Raw genomic sequence first — 13,380 nt, forward strand, 5'->3', positions numbered from 1 at the left:
CCACTGAAGCTCCTTGGCTTTCCTGAACAAAATAATGAAAAAGTTGATACAATGGTTACTTTTTAAAAGTTAAGGGATAAGAATTTGATACACACTAGTGAGCATGGTTTTTCTATCAGATCCTGTCAAACAAATGTAATTTGATTTGATGAGTGCGATAAGCTTGCTGGCTGCAAGTGATGTGTTTTTGTCTTTTTAAAGCATTTTGGCTTCTTAGATGAAGTTATTTGGGCTTCTGATGGGAATAGCTGGATAAAGTTTTATACGCTGAGGTCAGATTTATCTTCCAGTGGTCTTTTCTGACCTTCTGTCCCGCTGTCATCTTTGCCCCTCTGTGGACGCAGATTGCCACGGACTGAAGTTATCTCATCAGTGTGTGCAAGTAGGAGGGAAGGTGTAAGCAAGATGGAGCCAGGCTCTTTCCAGTGGTGCCCAGCGCCAGGACAAGAGGCAGTGGGCACCTTCTGAGAGATCTTCAAAAGCCTCCTGGACATGGTCATGGACAACCTGCTCAAATGGCCCCCTCTACTGGGCCCTTCCAACCTCAACCATTCTGCAATTCAGTGGCATTATACATGGGTGCAAGTCTCTGAATACTCAACATCAGGCCCTAATTATTGTTTGGTTGTCAGGTATCTGTTGCTCTGTTGTGAATAATAAAGCTTCAAGTAATTCAAATTTGTTTAATGCTCTTTATTGCCTTAATGTGTAATGTACTGTTTTGTTTTTTTTTGTTGTTGTTTTGTTTTGTTTTTTATTTAAGTTCATGTTAAGAAATACCAGGCTGTATGGGATACTGGTGTAGTGTTTTGCTGCCTCTGAAGTCCCAGATGATTGCCACCATTCTGTGTGCCTAGCAGAACAGACAAACTTTTTGAGGAAAAGACTAAATTTAAGAAAGAAAGAAGGTACAGGAGGCTCTTTCAGAATATTTTCTGAACAAACAGGACAGAACGGATCTGACCATGAGACCAAGCTTCCAAGAAAAACACAGTTTGCTGGTCTAACACGGTAAAGGTGGTTCTGGTTCTGAAGTTTGCCTAGGAAGAAGTTTATGGAAACCTTAAAATAGTGTTAAGAAATTCATGTAAGTGCTTCTTGAGTTAGAAAACGTGTTGGAGACATATTGTTAGGTCAATTAATAAGCATTCTTTATTTTCAGTGTCATTGTTTTTGGTTGCCGAACCTGAGACTTGCAGAAACAGACACTTTCTGTTTTCTGGTCCCATTTACTTCACCTGAAAAAGGTTTTTAACATATCTGAAACTTCAGTTTATAAGACAAATCCTGTTTCTGCCTTTCTAAGTACTGTAAGAGCATAAAAGAAATGTGCAGCATGTCCTAGTGCACTTTCTTTAGTCTCTTCTATTGGAAATACCAGCATCATGTTAGTGGGATGCAAAATGCTTTGCAATCAGTGCCACTGTTGTCTCTTTGCTGAAGCAGTAATCTCAGGCACCGCTGGCTATTCTGACCCGCACCAGTGGCTGTTATGGGGGAAAAATTAATGAGAATAGCAAAGAAGAATGATTAGTCAAAGAAAGGATGAAGGAACTGAAATTGTTTGGTGGAGAAGACTAAAAGGAGACATATGTTTTGAAATATGTCAATTTGGGCTACAAAGCTCAAGGAGAAATTCAAGTCTGCTTTGAAGTGGTCAGAAAATAGGGATCTTAAATTGCAACAGGGGAGATGTAAATTTTAGATGTTGGAAAGAAAAAATCTTTTTAATGCTAAAGGTAGTGAAACACTTGAACATATTATTTGGGGATCTTGTGGGATCCTGATTAGGAAGGTTAAGCAATTTTTTTGTTAGGAATGGTAGAAATGTTTTTATCCTAACTCATGCAGGTAGAGGGCAATTTTGCAAGCTGTGTTCTTCATGACTCTAAGACATAAACATTATGTGAAATCACCTTTGAGCTTCAGGAATGTTAACCTGTTTGCTATTTAAGTGTTACTGACACTTTAAAAAAATGTGGCTGGATCAGTTAACATAACTTTATCTTAAAATATCTAATACTGTAGTGGTTTTGTTTAATGCTTCATTTAACTTCTGTTCTGACTTCATCTAAACAAATTAAAAAAAAAAAGAATCCTATTGATTCATGGGAACTCAGGCTGGAGAAGTGTTTTTACGCTGCATGGCATTGCGGGAATTAGCAATACATTTTTTTTTTTCAGTTAAAGTGCAAAATAATTGTACGGTAGTTTTTTCTTTTGCATACATGCTGAGTTTATTCAGAACATTTACCATCCTTCTTTTTTCTTCTTAATTATCTTTGCTTCTGAGCCACTGACTGAAGACTAAAAATTGTCTGAACACAGTTACTTTGATTTTGAAGATAGCATATATTGTTGGAAATTACAACATAATCTTTGAATATTTGAATTTAGGCTTAATTATGTGTTGCCTTCATCATGATTATACTTATTTTATTACTAGCAAGTAGGCTGTTGACAGATCTAAAAACATTCTGAATGTGGTAAGAAACAATTCCGTGCCACAGACAGTAGATGTTAAGCTGTATGTAACTGGAGTCCTGCTATGGAAGACCTAACTAGACTTGTCACGAGTAGGAGAATGTGAACAGTGCTTCCTTGCCCCCTTCTGCTTCCCCTTGAAGATTCAGTTGTTTTAAAGTACAGTTAAGGAAAAGTTAGTACCTGTACTTGAGATTCCTGGTTGTGCAACGAGCAGCTCCGCCAGACCTGCAGGAGATGAGAGGCACTGGCCCCAGACTAGGGAGGCAGGAATTCCTGCTGACGGCTGGAGGCAGTTTTAAAAGGGCTCAGGGTGTCCTAGTGAGGTAACCACACTGAAATTATTACAGGGATGCGTTATTGGATGAAAGTTACACGTCCTGTGGATTACCAAAGGCTACTGTTTTCAGGGATGTACAGGAAAAAAGACTTACTAAAAAGATAGGTAGATATTGGCAGAACATTAGCTTATAAAGTTGCTGTGAAGCAAGCTGCTTTGGTATTATAACCACATTTAAATTCTGCTGTGATTTTGGCAGGAGGAACCCTGCCATTTTTCTTCCACAGTAGTATCAGCGGACAGAAGACAAGCTCTTCCAAGAGACTGGTGGTGAAACTGAATCCAGTTTCTTTTATGTATTGGAGTTGTTACTGTTCACTCTTTTTGTTTCTCTTTTTCTCCTCCTCTGCTCCATTTGTTTAATGTTATTCCTTTCCCAGCCTTAGGAACTTAGCCTAAAGAAAGGATCTTCAGGATGGAATTCGATCCATAAGCGGTATTGAGGTAAATGTCTGGTTAGCAACAGATTAGCGTTTTGCAGCCCTGCTTATGGCTAGATTCACTTGCAACTCTTACAAACATCCTGCAGATCCATCCCATATCTTTCTGCAGCCTAGTGGAATATTTTATTTTCAGTTCTAGATCTCTTTTTAAAATTAATGTCCTTATTCCAGGACTGGGGCCTGTTTTAATGCTGCTGTTGCTTTCCAGCTAAAGCCTATTCAAGCAAATTGATGTTCTTCAGAGATGTTCATCTCTTTGGCAAAAAGATGAATACGCAAAAACTTTTAGCAGCATCGGGCAGCTTTTCAAAGCCAGGCATTTTTTAATTTGTCAGCCAAAATGGGGTATTCCAGCACGTTCATGAGTGACAAGTAGAAAAGCAACAGACTTGCACTTGTGTCCACAGTAGGTGCCTCTCTGCTTTCTCCGCTCCATGGTAGCCTGTGCTCCCTCCCTCCCTCTGACCTGGGCACCAGAGCTCTTGGTGCAGAGCCTTGGGTTTTGCTTCAGCCTGCAGTCACATGGTTTTTTTTGCTTGTTCACAAGCAGTAGTTTAAAAATGTCTTCGATAATGTTGATCTTACTGCATAACTTAATGGGAATCCAAGCTCTGCTACTCACTCATGTTTCCACCATTCTTAAGTAGCAATGCATGGTAACCCAGATACTGTGCTCTGCTGTTCCATTGTTCACATCGTCCTACAGAGATATGATATAAAAATCAGTGGATGACCTGAGCCTACACAGCTTTTAAGACAGTAATACAGAGTTTATCTGTATTACATGAAGCAACTGACAAGCCTTTATTGTTCATATAGCTCTTTTATGGGAAGAGGTTTACAGCACAGAATGTTTTTTTGCTTTCTTGGTCTCCCACCTTCTCCTTATTAATGGCATTGTAAAGGAGTCACAGGAAAAGTTTGCTACATCCTAACATCCTAATTGGTTTTGCTTTAACAATTGCAATTCTTTGACAATAGGGACTATTCAATGGCCTGTGTTCATATGGATGTATGAATAATACATCAAATATCTTAATTTAGAGCAGTCCTGTACAATACAGGAAGGAAAGAAGGAAATGCTCTCTTTTAACTGGTAGTGGGTTACTTCAGGCCATCTATTTTTATTTTTTTACATTACAACAAGACATTATGACAGTGAGCATCCCCACAGAATTTTTGGAAACTCTGAACTCTAATTTTTTTGTGTGTTGCTCTTCTTTTGCTGTAGATAGATCTGTGCAGCTAGAAAAACACAAAGGAAAGCATTATTTTGAGTAAGCTAATTCTTAGGTTTTGTGTCATCTTTGAGCTAATTGTCATTGTAGAATCTGGTGCCTTCTTTGTTTTCTTACTTGAGGATTATGCTACACTTGAGTTTTCTTTTTCTGTGTACAATTACAATAAAAATGAAACCCATGCTTGTGCAGATTTTTTTTTTTTAATTAAAAGGTAAGATTCTTCTGTAAATGTCTGGCTGTTGAAGAGACTATGACTCACACTACTTTATGGGGGCTTTTGAGTCACTGATATAGAACATGGTAATGTCAAATGCATTATGAGTATCAGACAAATTTATAAGGTTTTATGACCATTGGGGTCAGTTTCATTTAGATACAGATGCGTGTATGCTTAACTGTTACTGCCAAGATGTGAATGAGAACATTTTGAGTCCTGAACCTTTTCTTCTTAAAATATAAGTTTATATGCCAGAAAAAAAGTGTAATAAGATATTTTCATAATGTCAAAATTATTTTACGTGAATGCATGTCTTGTTCCCTGAAATCGTAGCTATAAAAATCAGAATGATTGATGCAAAGTAATTTAAATCAAGTCCTAGTTTAGCATATTCTTAGTTAAGTCAATTAAGGTATAAGTACTTTACTTCTTTTACTTATCTTGGTTTATGTAGCTTTTTGAGTAAATTGTGGGGTTATAGAATAAAAAATGACTCCCGGAATGGAGAGTAAAGTTTTATGGACTATACTTCAATTCCAAGCTCTCATTCCTTAAAAGAAAAAACAACAATAACAACCTGTCTTAGTCATTTGAAAGGTTGGCTGTAATGTACTTTCAACTTCTCTTTTAGGTTTGTAGGTGGAGAGCTGAATATTTGTTACAATGCTGTAGATCGTCACGTTGAGAATGGACGAGAAGACCACACTGCCATTATTTATGATAGTCCTGTAACAAATACCAAAGAGAAAATTATATATAAGGAACTTCTTGAACAGATAAGTTTGAGAATAACCTTGTTACTGGAAATAGATTGGAAATACTGCACAGCAGGTAGGTATTAGGGAGGCAGAAGTGGTCTGCCTTGCTAGTTTATTCCTTTTGCTGTGCTCAGTATAGATTTATAAGCTTCACTGCTTTTATCCGATAATAGAGCATCTAAGAAGTTTTGAACTTCCTCTAATTATCTTTTTTTCTTCAGTTTATTATTTTTTTCCTGGTCAGTTAAATTCTGAACTTTTCTCTCTTGAATTTCTTTTTTTCCCCCTCTCCTAACAGTTCTTATTTCCTATATAACAGATAAAGCAAAATATTAGTCAAGCCACTTGACACTGAGTTGCTACAAAGAACAACAATGCTGCTCTAGTAGAAACGAAGGTGCACACCTTGGCTATTGCTGCAGATAATGGAGTGTAAAAACAAATGCCAAGTTAACAGGAAGCAGGTCTAGGCAGAGCTGTGTCACATGCCTGGTACAAATATAGAGAGGGTGTCGATGGCATGCACTAGTTCTCTGTCTGGGAAGCCTGTGGATTTTGACTGTCGGCTGGGGTGGCTGATGCAGCTTACCTCTAGCTTGCCTCTGGCTGGGGTGGCGAATACCCAGTTCAGCATCAGCCCCGAGTGCCGGGCTCTTCGTGTGCCCGTCTCACCGCCATCAGCTGCTTGTGGGCCTCACGCTGCTCCTCTGTGCTGATAATCTGGCAGCCTCATTACCTGACATTGTCATTTACCAAAGGTCACCTGCTGATGCAACCCTCAACCAGGCCCAACTCATGCCGGTTGCTATAATTGGTAGTTAAATTGAATTTCCTGTTCAAATGCGGTATTTTAACTTTGTTTGCTCTTCTTTTCTGTTCTAGTTATATATAGCAGTTGCACTTAACACTGAACACAAAGAAATTTTGGAGTCAGACTCCTATTCTTGCTTAATGAATTTCAGAGTGCAAGATGCATTACAGTGGATGGAACACACTCACTGTACTGCAGATACATGTAATACTTCTAAAATGTTAAATGAAGTTCACAATATGCTGGTTTGGTGTGCGAGGTTTGTATTCCACTTTTGGAAGAAAAGAGTAATCATACAGACACAAAAACTGATACATCTCTGCTGTACCATACCTTGTAAGAAAAATATAGAAAATATTTACTCCTCACCAGTTTTTTGTTGATTTACGAAGTCCAAAACTGAACTTTAAAGTTACCATGCAGTATGCTGGAGCTAAAGCCACTATTTCAGTGTTTTAAGAAATCAGGCAGCTTTAAAAGGGCACCGCTTCTCATCTCATTTTGTTTTTTATGTCTATCTATATATAAATAAATTGTAATTATATGCAATTTTATTTTCCATGTGCCATATATAAATGTATATGTATAAATGAAAAAGGTATATATATGTAAATACCTATTAATTTATTTTAATGAATACATCATTTTTATATAAATTATCTTCTGTAGGCTTCCTCTGCAGAAATTTCCTCTAAACAGCACTTGAAAAGTAGCTTTGGTTCACTTTTTAGGGTGGATGTTGGTGTCTCCTAAATTTGTGTATCTTTGTTTTCTGAAAGCACATTAAACACTTTATGGCACGGAATATTTATGCAGAATGAGAAAGTTTTGCTAATGTACATATACATACTTTCTTCCATATTTCCTCTTACTGAGCATAATAAACCAAACGGGATAACTGGTTGAAGTTTTCTGGGGGTATGTAGCAGAACTTATTCAAAAGTTCATTGTAATCTTGCTGGTAGCTGAGTCCCATCTTAATATTGTTTTTGAATTCTGTACAGTTTGTTATTCTCCTTGATCAAAAGGGCATATGGTCGTGAAAGGTACGGTTTGAGATTAATAACTTCTCATTTGCATCTTTCTAGTCCACTCTTGTGAAATAAATTTAACTTGGTTCATCTAGTAACTGTTGAACACCAGGTAACAAACATACCCACAGCTGGCTGAAAATTACAGATACATGGGCTGGTGTGTGTTGTGTCATAGATCTCATAAAGACTAGGAAAGTTTTTGGGAAAAGGCCTACTAAAACACTGTGAAGCATGGCTTACAGTGTTTGGCTCACATCCCGCTGCCATTGCTTGTTGCTGTGTTCTCGGTCTGCTCAGAGTAAGCCAAAAGTGCTATATGCTGTAGTTTTGAAGTAGACTGTCACTGCTTTGCATGCTTCATTACAGACTGGTATGAGTATAGACCAGACATATGAACAAAGTTGACAAATAGGCTTAGTAATACCCCAGAGGCGAAAGAAACCTTTTGCTTCCTTTCTGGAGCTCCTTTCCCAGTTTAAAATAGCCTTCAATGTGAATCTGTGTGCAGACTGTAGTTTGAACTATACCCATCCAATGAATGTTTAGTAGCCTGTTGGGCCAATAAGCTGTTATTTCACTGAGAATGTCTTTTCAAAGAGGCTGCCTGTTCAAAATGTGTCTACAGGAGATCAGGGTTTGAGGTGATGGATTTCTTTCTGGCTTTTGGTAATAAAAGAGGACTTTATAGGTGGATTAACTAAAAGTTATGTAGAATAACTGTGGGTCGCAGGATGGGAAGATGTAGAATTATGTAGCAGGTTGGATCATTTGTCCAAGGATCAAACGCATGGTAAGGATGAAAAAAATGACATAGGTGCTTGGTTGGAGATAATACAACTCCTTAGGGAGGGTGGGATAGCTTGAGCTAAGTCCTCAGGAAGCCTGATGCTTTGAGATTACCTCCCTCTATCCTTTTTATTCATTGCACTGCTGTTCAGATCTAAGACCTACAATGATGCTGCAATTTTAAGGTTAAGCACCACTAAATTGTAAATAATTGAGAGAAATGTTGGAAGCTTGTGGATGTTTAGTGTCCAACCTGTGAGAAAAAATTTTATTATTTTTTTTTCAGAATTAGAGTAGAGGGATTGCAGGACAATTTCAGCAGTTTATTGATACAAATAATGACAAGATCTGTCTGTGCTGATACTCTGTGCAACTACATTTGGAAAGTCTTGGGACTCTTAAAGTGAAATTTTATATAGTCTATATGATTGCATTGTATTAATCATATGCTGTTACAGATGGAATGCTGCAAATATGGAGAGTGGGGCTCTGAAGAAACTTAAGACATGACAGTCTTCCAGAATGTAGCTATTGGATTTATTTTATTTACTGATGCCTCTTACAGGCTTTTAAATGTGGATTACATAATTGAACTGATTACAGTGAAATGGGGATGTAGCTGTAAGCTTTGTGTATACCTTGGGATAGTCTCTAATTCCAGCAGTGAGATGCCAGGAAAAGATGAGGGAAACATGAATTCTTTTAGAAAAGTTACTGAATCTCTGTAGTGTTAGGGAAAAATAGATATACCCAGAAAAAAATAGGGAGCAATGGCTTCTGTTCATTTAAAAACAATCTTTCTGATTGTGTTGGAAAGTAGTACCATTTTCAGGTTAAGACAAAAGTTGTTAGATGGGTGAAAAAACCTCTCTGTTTACATTACTGGGTTATTTTCTGTAGGCTGCCTCCATTGCTAAAAATAAAAAATAAAAAAATCTCAAGAATTTGAATGCCATTGCAGTTGTTGACACTTGACAGATACTGTACATGAAAACAGTATGATTTCCCCTGATCATTATTTCAGAAACAATGCACAGTTAATATGCTGAATTCAGTGCTGTAATAAATAATTTCTGAGTGTAATAACCTGACAGGAGTACTAAAATCCAGCCCTTCTTTCCCCCAAGCTGAGTCTCTGACAGCATTGAATGTTGCAAAAATATGAATGAGAGAGAAGGGCTTCAGGGTTATCAGCATTGGGTTATGATGTAAATTCTTTGTTAGGATTTTTTTTTATTTCTATAATTACCCACCCTAAAGGCATCTCCTTCTGAAACAGCTGTACTAGGAATTGTCAGGTTGTATTTATGTGTCTTGTCTGTCTGTCTTGCACTGCATTTATCTCCTGTATATATATGACTGAAGAATCACCCAGGTTGTTTTGCTTCTAGTAGTCTTTTTCATTCTACATGCTTTACTCCATCTTCTTTCTTTGCCTTCTGCCTTGAAAAATTGCCAATTGCTTCTTAGCTAGAAATAGTGACTTTCATTTCAAGATATTCGTTCTCAGAAGTGCTATAAAATCGAAACTAGAGTACAGACAGAAAATCCTACAGAAACTGACAATCAAACTTTTTATTCTGTTTGTCTGGTAAAGCAAAATTACCTTGCTAGAACTATGTATTAGGCTTCTTGTTTAATGCTGTTTTTCATTATCCTATTTAAATTTCAAAATCCATTCTTCAATGGATGTGCTAGAAAGATTTAACTATGATGTACAAGTGTAGCTCATCAAAAATATCAATATTAGTATTCTGGAAAGCATGAGAGTAATCAGGAGTTTACAGGGAGTGGTGCCTTGGGTTTTTCACATTCCACACAAAAGACTTCCAAGTCACCTTAGAAATCTGAAGTAGCAGGAACTTGATCTAACTTGACTTAAGTGTTATACTACTCCCTTGACTTAAGTGTTATACTACAGCATGTCAACATCAGTGATACCTGCAGTAATGTATAATGTGGTGCAGTATTGGCAAAGTGAAGCAAAGCCATGCTGAATTAGTTGCTGAGGCTCCTGACATTTCCACTATATGTGGTTTGCAGGTTTTACTTTGGAATAGGTTTAGTTTGATCCTTTGAAGCAAATGCTCCATAACTCACTTCAAAGCTGTCAGAACATAGCTGTTCCACAAATCTTTGCTTCCTTGACTTGTGGATGCCTTTAGGAAATGCCATGCTTTTATTTGATCTGTCTCACTGCTACTTGATTACTCTCCCCACTCTGAATGGAGGTTGTTCAAATAATGGCATGTAAGGGAAATAGGTGCTGTAGGAGTTTTGCAGAACGCTATGGTCTATCGCTTACAACTACCTGAAATTTCTTCTGAGGCAAACGCTTGTCTGGAACTCATCTCTTCTGCAGAGTGGATGCTGTGGCATTGCTTCTGATCAAACATGAAATCCATGCCAAGCTGGTGAGTGTTAGAGAATCCCCATCTCATCCCAGGCCCTTCTAGCAGGCGCATGCTCCACAGCCAGTCTCCCAAACCAGGAAGGAAGATGGGCCTGTATCTGTGCCCTACCCACAGTCCCCAGCTTTCCCTCAATCCAAAGAGCATGTTGGCACATGAAAGAAGGAAGGAGAAATCACTGCAATTAACCACAATCCCAGAAGCTGTCTGCCTGCACTAGAAAGAAAGAAAAATCATCCCAACTTACATTTTTTTCTTGTTATTTTTTCTTGTTTTCTTGCACTGTATGTGCACCACTACAACCACTAGGTAGGTCCCTTGTATACTGCATTTGAGGAGAGGAAGAGACAGTGCAGTGGAATTTTGTGCAGAAACCTGTAGGGGCCGTGCTATCAAGGCATGCCACATGCATGGCTTATGGAGTTGCCAGGACCGTGCCTGGCACACAGGCAGAGGAGGGTCAGGACAGGTGGTCTCTGATGGAGCTTCTTGCCCCACAGAACTTGCTTCACAGCCCCTGGGGAATCATCTTGTGAGAAAAATCTCAATAATTTTCTTCAGACAGGATCTTCTGTGAAGCTATTTTATTCGCAATTGCAATGGTAGGCGTCCTGCCAATTAGGAGCGCATTATAGTAAACATATCATAGCCTTTTATTCCCTATTACCCAACACCTAATCACCTCCCCTGTTTCCTCGTTGGCTGAGGACTACAGGTTCACAAGCTACTCGATGCTTCTCTATACCATATATGTACAACTTTTTTTGATCAACCCTTTAATTTCTCCTTTTTCTCTTTTTTTTTCTCCTTTCTTATGTTTTGAGAACTTGTGATCTTTGTTTTACTGTTCTCACACTGCTCATCCTGTTTTTCTCAAGCTTCTACCTTCTTTTGGAACAGTGAGGCCTTCTACTGTCCACTTATCTACTTAGCATTTCTCCTTGTTATGACTACACGACTACCTTTGAATACAGAAGGTTAGTTTTCTACTGCAAAAACACAACTTAGTTTCTCACAATCTCAAGACATTACAGCTCTCACAGGCAGACTTGCATTGACTTTCCACAGCTCTGGGACCCTGACTGGACCAGAAATCTCCTAAACACAATCCCGCACTGAATACACATCTAGGAAAGGAGTGCATGCACTTAGTCAGGCAGGCATCTGGACCATTGAATTTACAGTTCCCAGTGCCTGGTGTGACAGAGAGTGGGCCAAGGGGGTGTTCCTGCATGTCGTCTCCTGGGAGTCCTCAGGAGCTTGTGCAATGAAGATGTGTGCAACACTTGGCAAGTGTGTGCGGCACGCTTTTCCCTGGACTGTTGATCCTGGGATGAAGGGTATAGGTAGCCTAATTGGCAGTGGACTTGGTGGAATGTTCTCCCCTCCCCTGGAGATCTGTTCAAGATCTCTGTGGCAGGGGCATGTGCACCAAGCCACTTCTGAAGCATGATTGTCCCACGTGTTTAAGAATGTGGTCTTCAACAGCTTGAAATGAATTCAGCACCACTTGTCCATCCTCTCCCAATTGGCAGCAGGCCTGACATTTGCAACAGGATGGTGCATCTGCTGGAGAAACTCTTGCAGCAGTAGGAAAAGGAGGAAGTGATAATTAAAAGGAATAATGGAAGAGTGAAGAGGTTGATCAGCGTGTGGGGGGCAGCAGCAAGGACTACTTTCTTTAAGTAGCCTTCCAAGAATGGCATGTTGGAGAAGCTGAAGAGGAGAGGAAGGCTTGCTGCCTTTGGTTTAGAGGAATGCTTATGTGACATGACTATTTTTACAGCATGAGATGCGCTTCAGGGTCTTTCAGGAGCTCTCAATATTTGAAAAATCTTTTTGTATTTAGCTTGTGTTGAGGGACTTGACACTGTTAAGACTCACACTGTTCAAGACAGTCAGGTTTGGAATTCACTTTTGGAGCATTTGGAGTGGAATTTCTGTTTTAGTATCTTCTAAACAGAATTCTTCTGGCATGGACCAAAACTGAACTGCATTTCAAACCACTAGGGACAGCCGAGTGATTTACTTCAGAACTGCACTACTTCTCCAAACCTGAACTGCTAATAGAGATACAGTATTTGTTTGGTGGCAGGGTAAAAACAAAACTGTGCTCACTAAGGCTTGCATTTGACGTAAGTGTAATTTAAGTCCAGATCTTCAAATGTGAAAACCTACTTCATCCTCCTGTTTTATCACTTTGTCTCAGGTCATTTTATTACCGAAGTGTCAAATATATTAAGGCAATAGAGCAGTCTTAAACTTTGAAGAAGAGCAGAGAAATAGCATGCTGGTAGGAAAATAGCAACTGTAAAATCTTGAGTGATAAAGTACGCTGTCTTAATGTAAACCATAAATGACAACACACTGTAACAAACTGGAAGGTTTCATGGCTTTTAACAGTTTAATGAAATGTCACTACTCACACTATTTTTTTTCTGTTTTCGGAAGAATGATTGCTTAAATGTTTCAGGGTTTCCACATCAATTTTAAGGGCAATGTAAACCTGCTTTATGATGTTCCACAATCTTCCAAATAGTTGCAGATGGAGATAGTGTTTTATTCTGTAGGGCAAATGCTCACTGTGTGTCAGAAGGATGAAGGAAAAGACAAAAGGAAAATCATAGCTACCCACCTATTGTATTGGGTTAATGCCTTTGGTGACATTGAACTCTACAGAGTGGGAAGGTTAAGTACAGACAAGTAACTAGTGAGCTTGCATGGAAGATGTGGTTTCTGCCTGCAAAATGCTTTATATATTCTGCTTGAAATCTACCATGAATAAATTTTATTTAAAGAAAACTTCAGTATATGTATTTCTCTTCACCGTCTCCCTCGTACAGCCAAGTAGCAAA

Source organism: Cygnus atratus, chromosome 1 (assembly GCF_013377495.2).
Source record: "Cygnus atratus isolate AKBS03 ecotype Queensland, Australia chromosome 1, CAtr_DNAZoo_HiC_assembly, whole genome shotgun sequence".
Taxonomy (NCBI): Eukaryota; Metazoa; Chordata; class Aves; order Anseriformes; family Anatidae; genus Cygnus; species Cygnus atratus.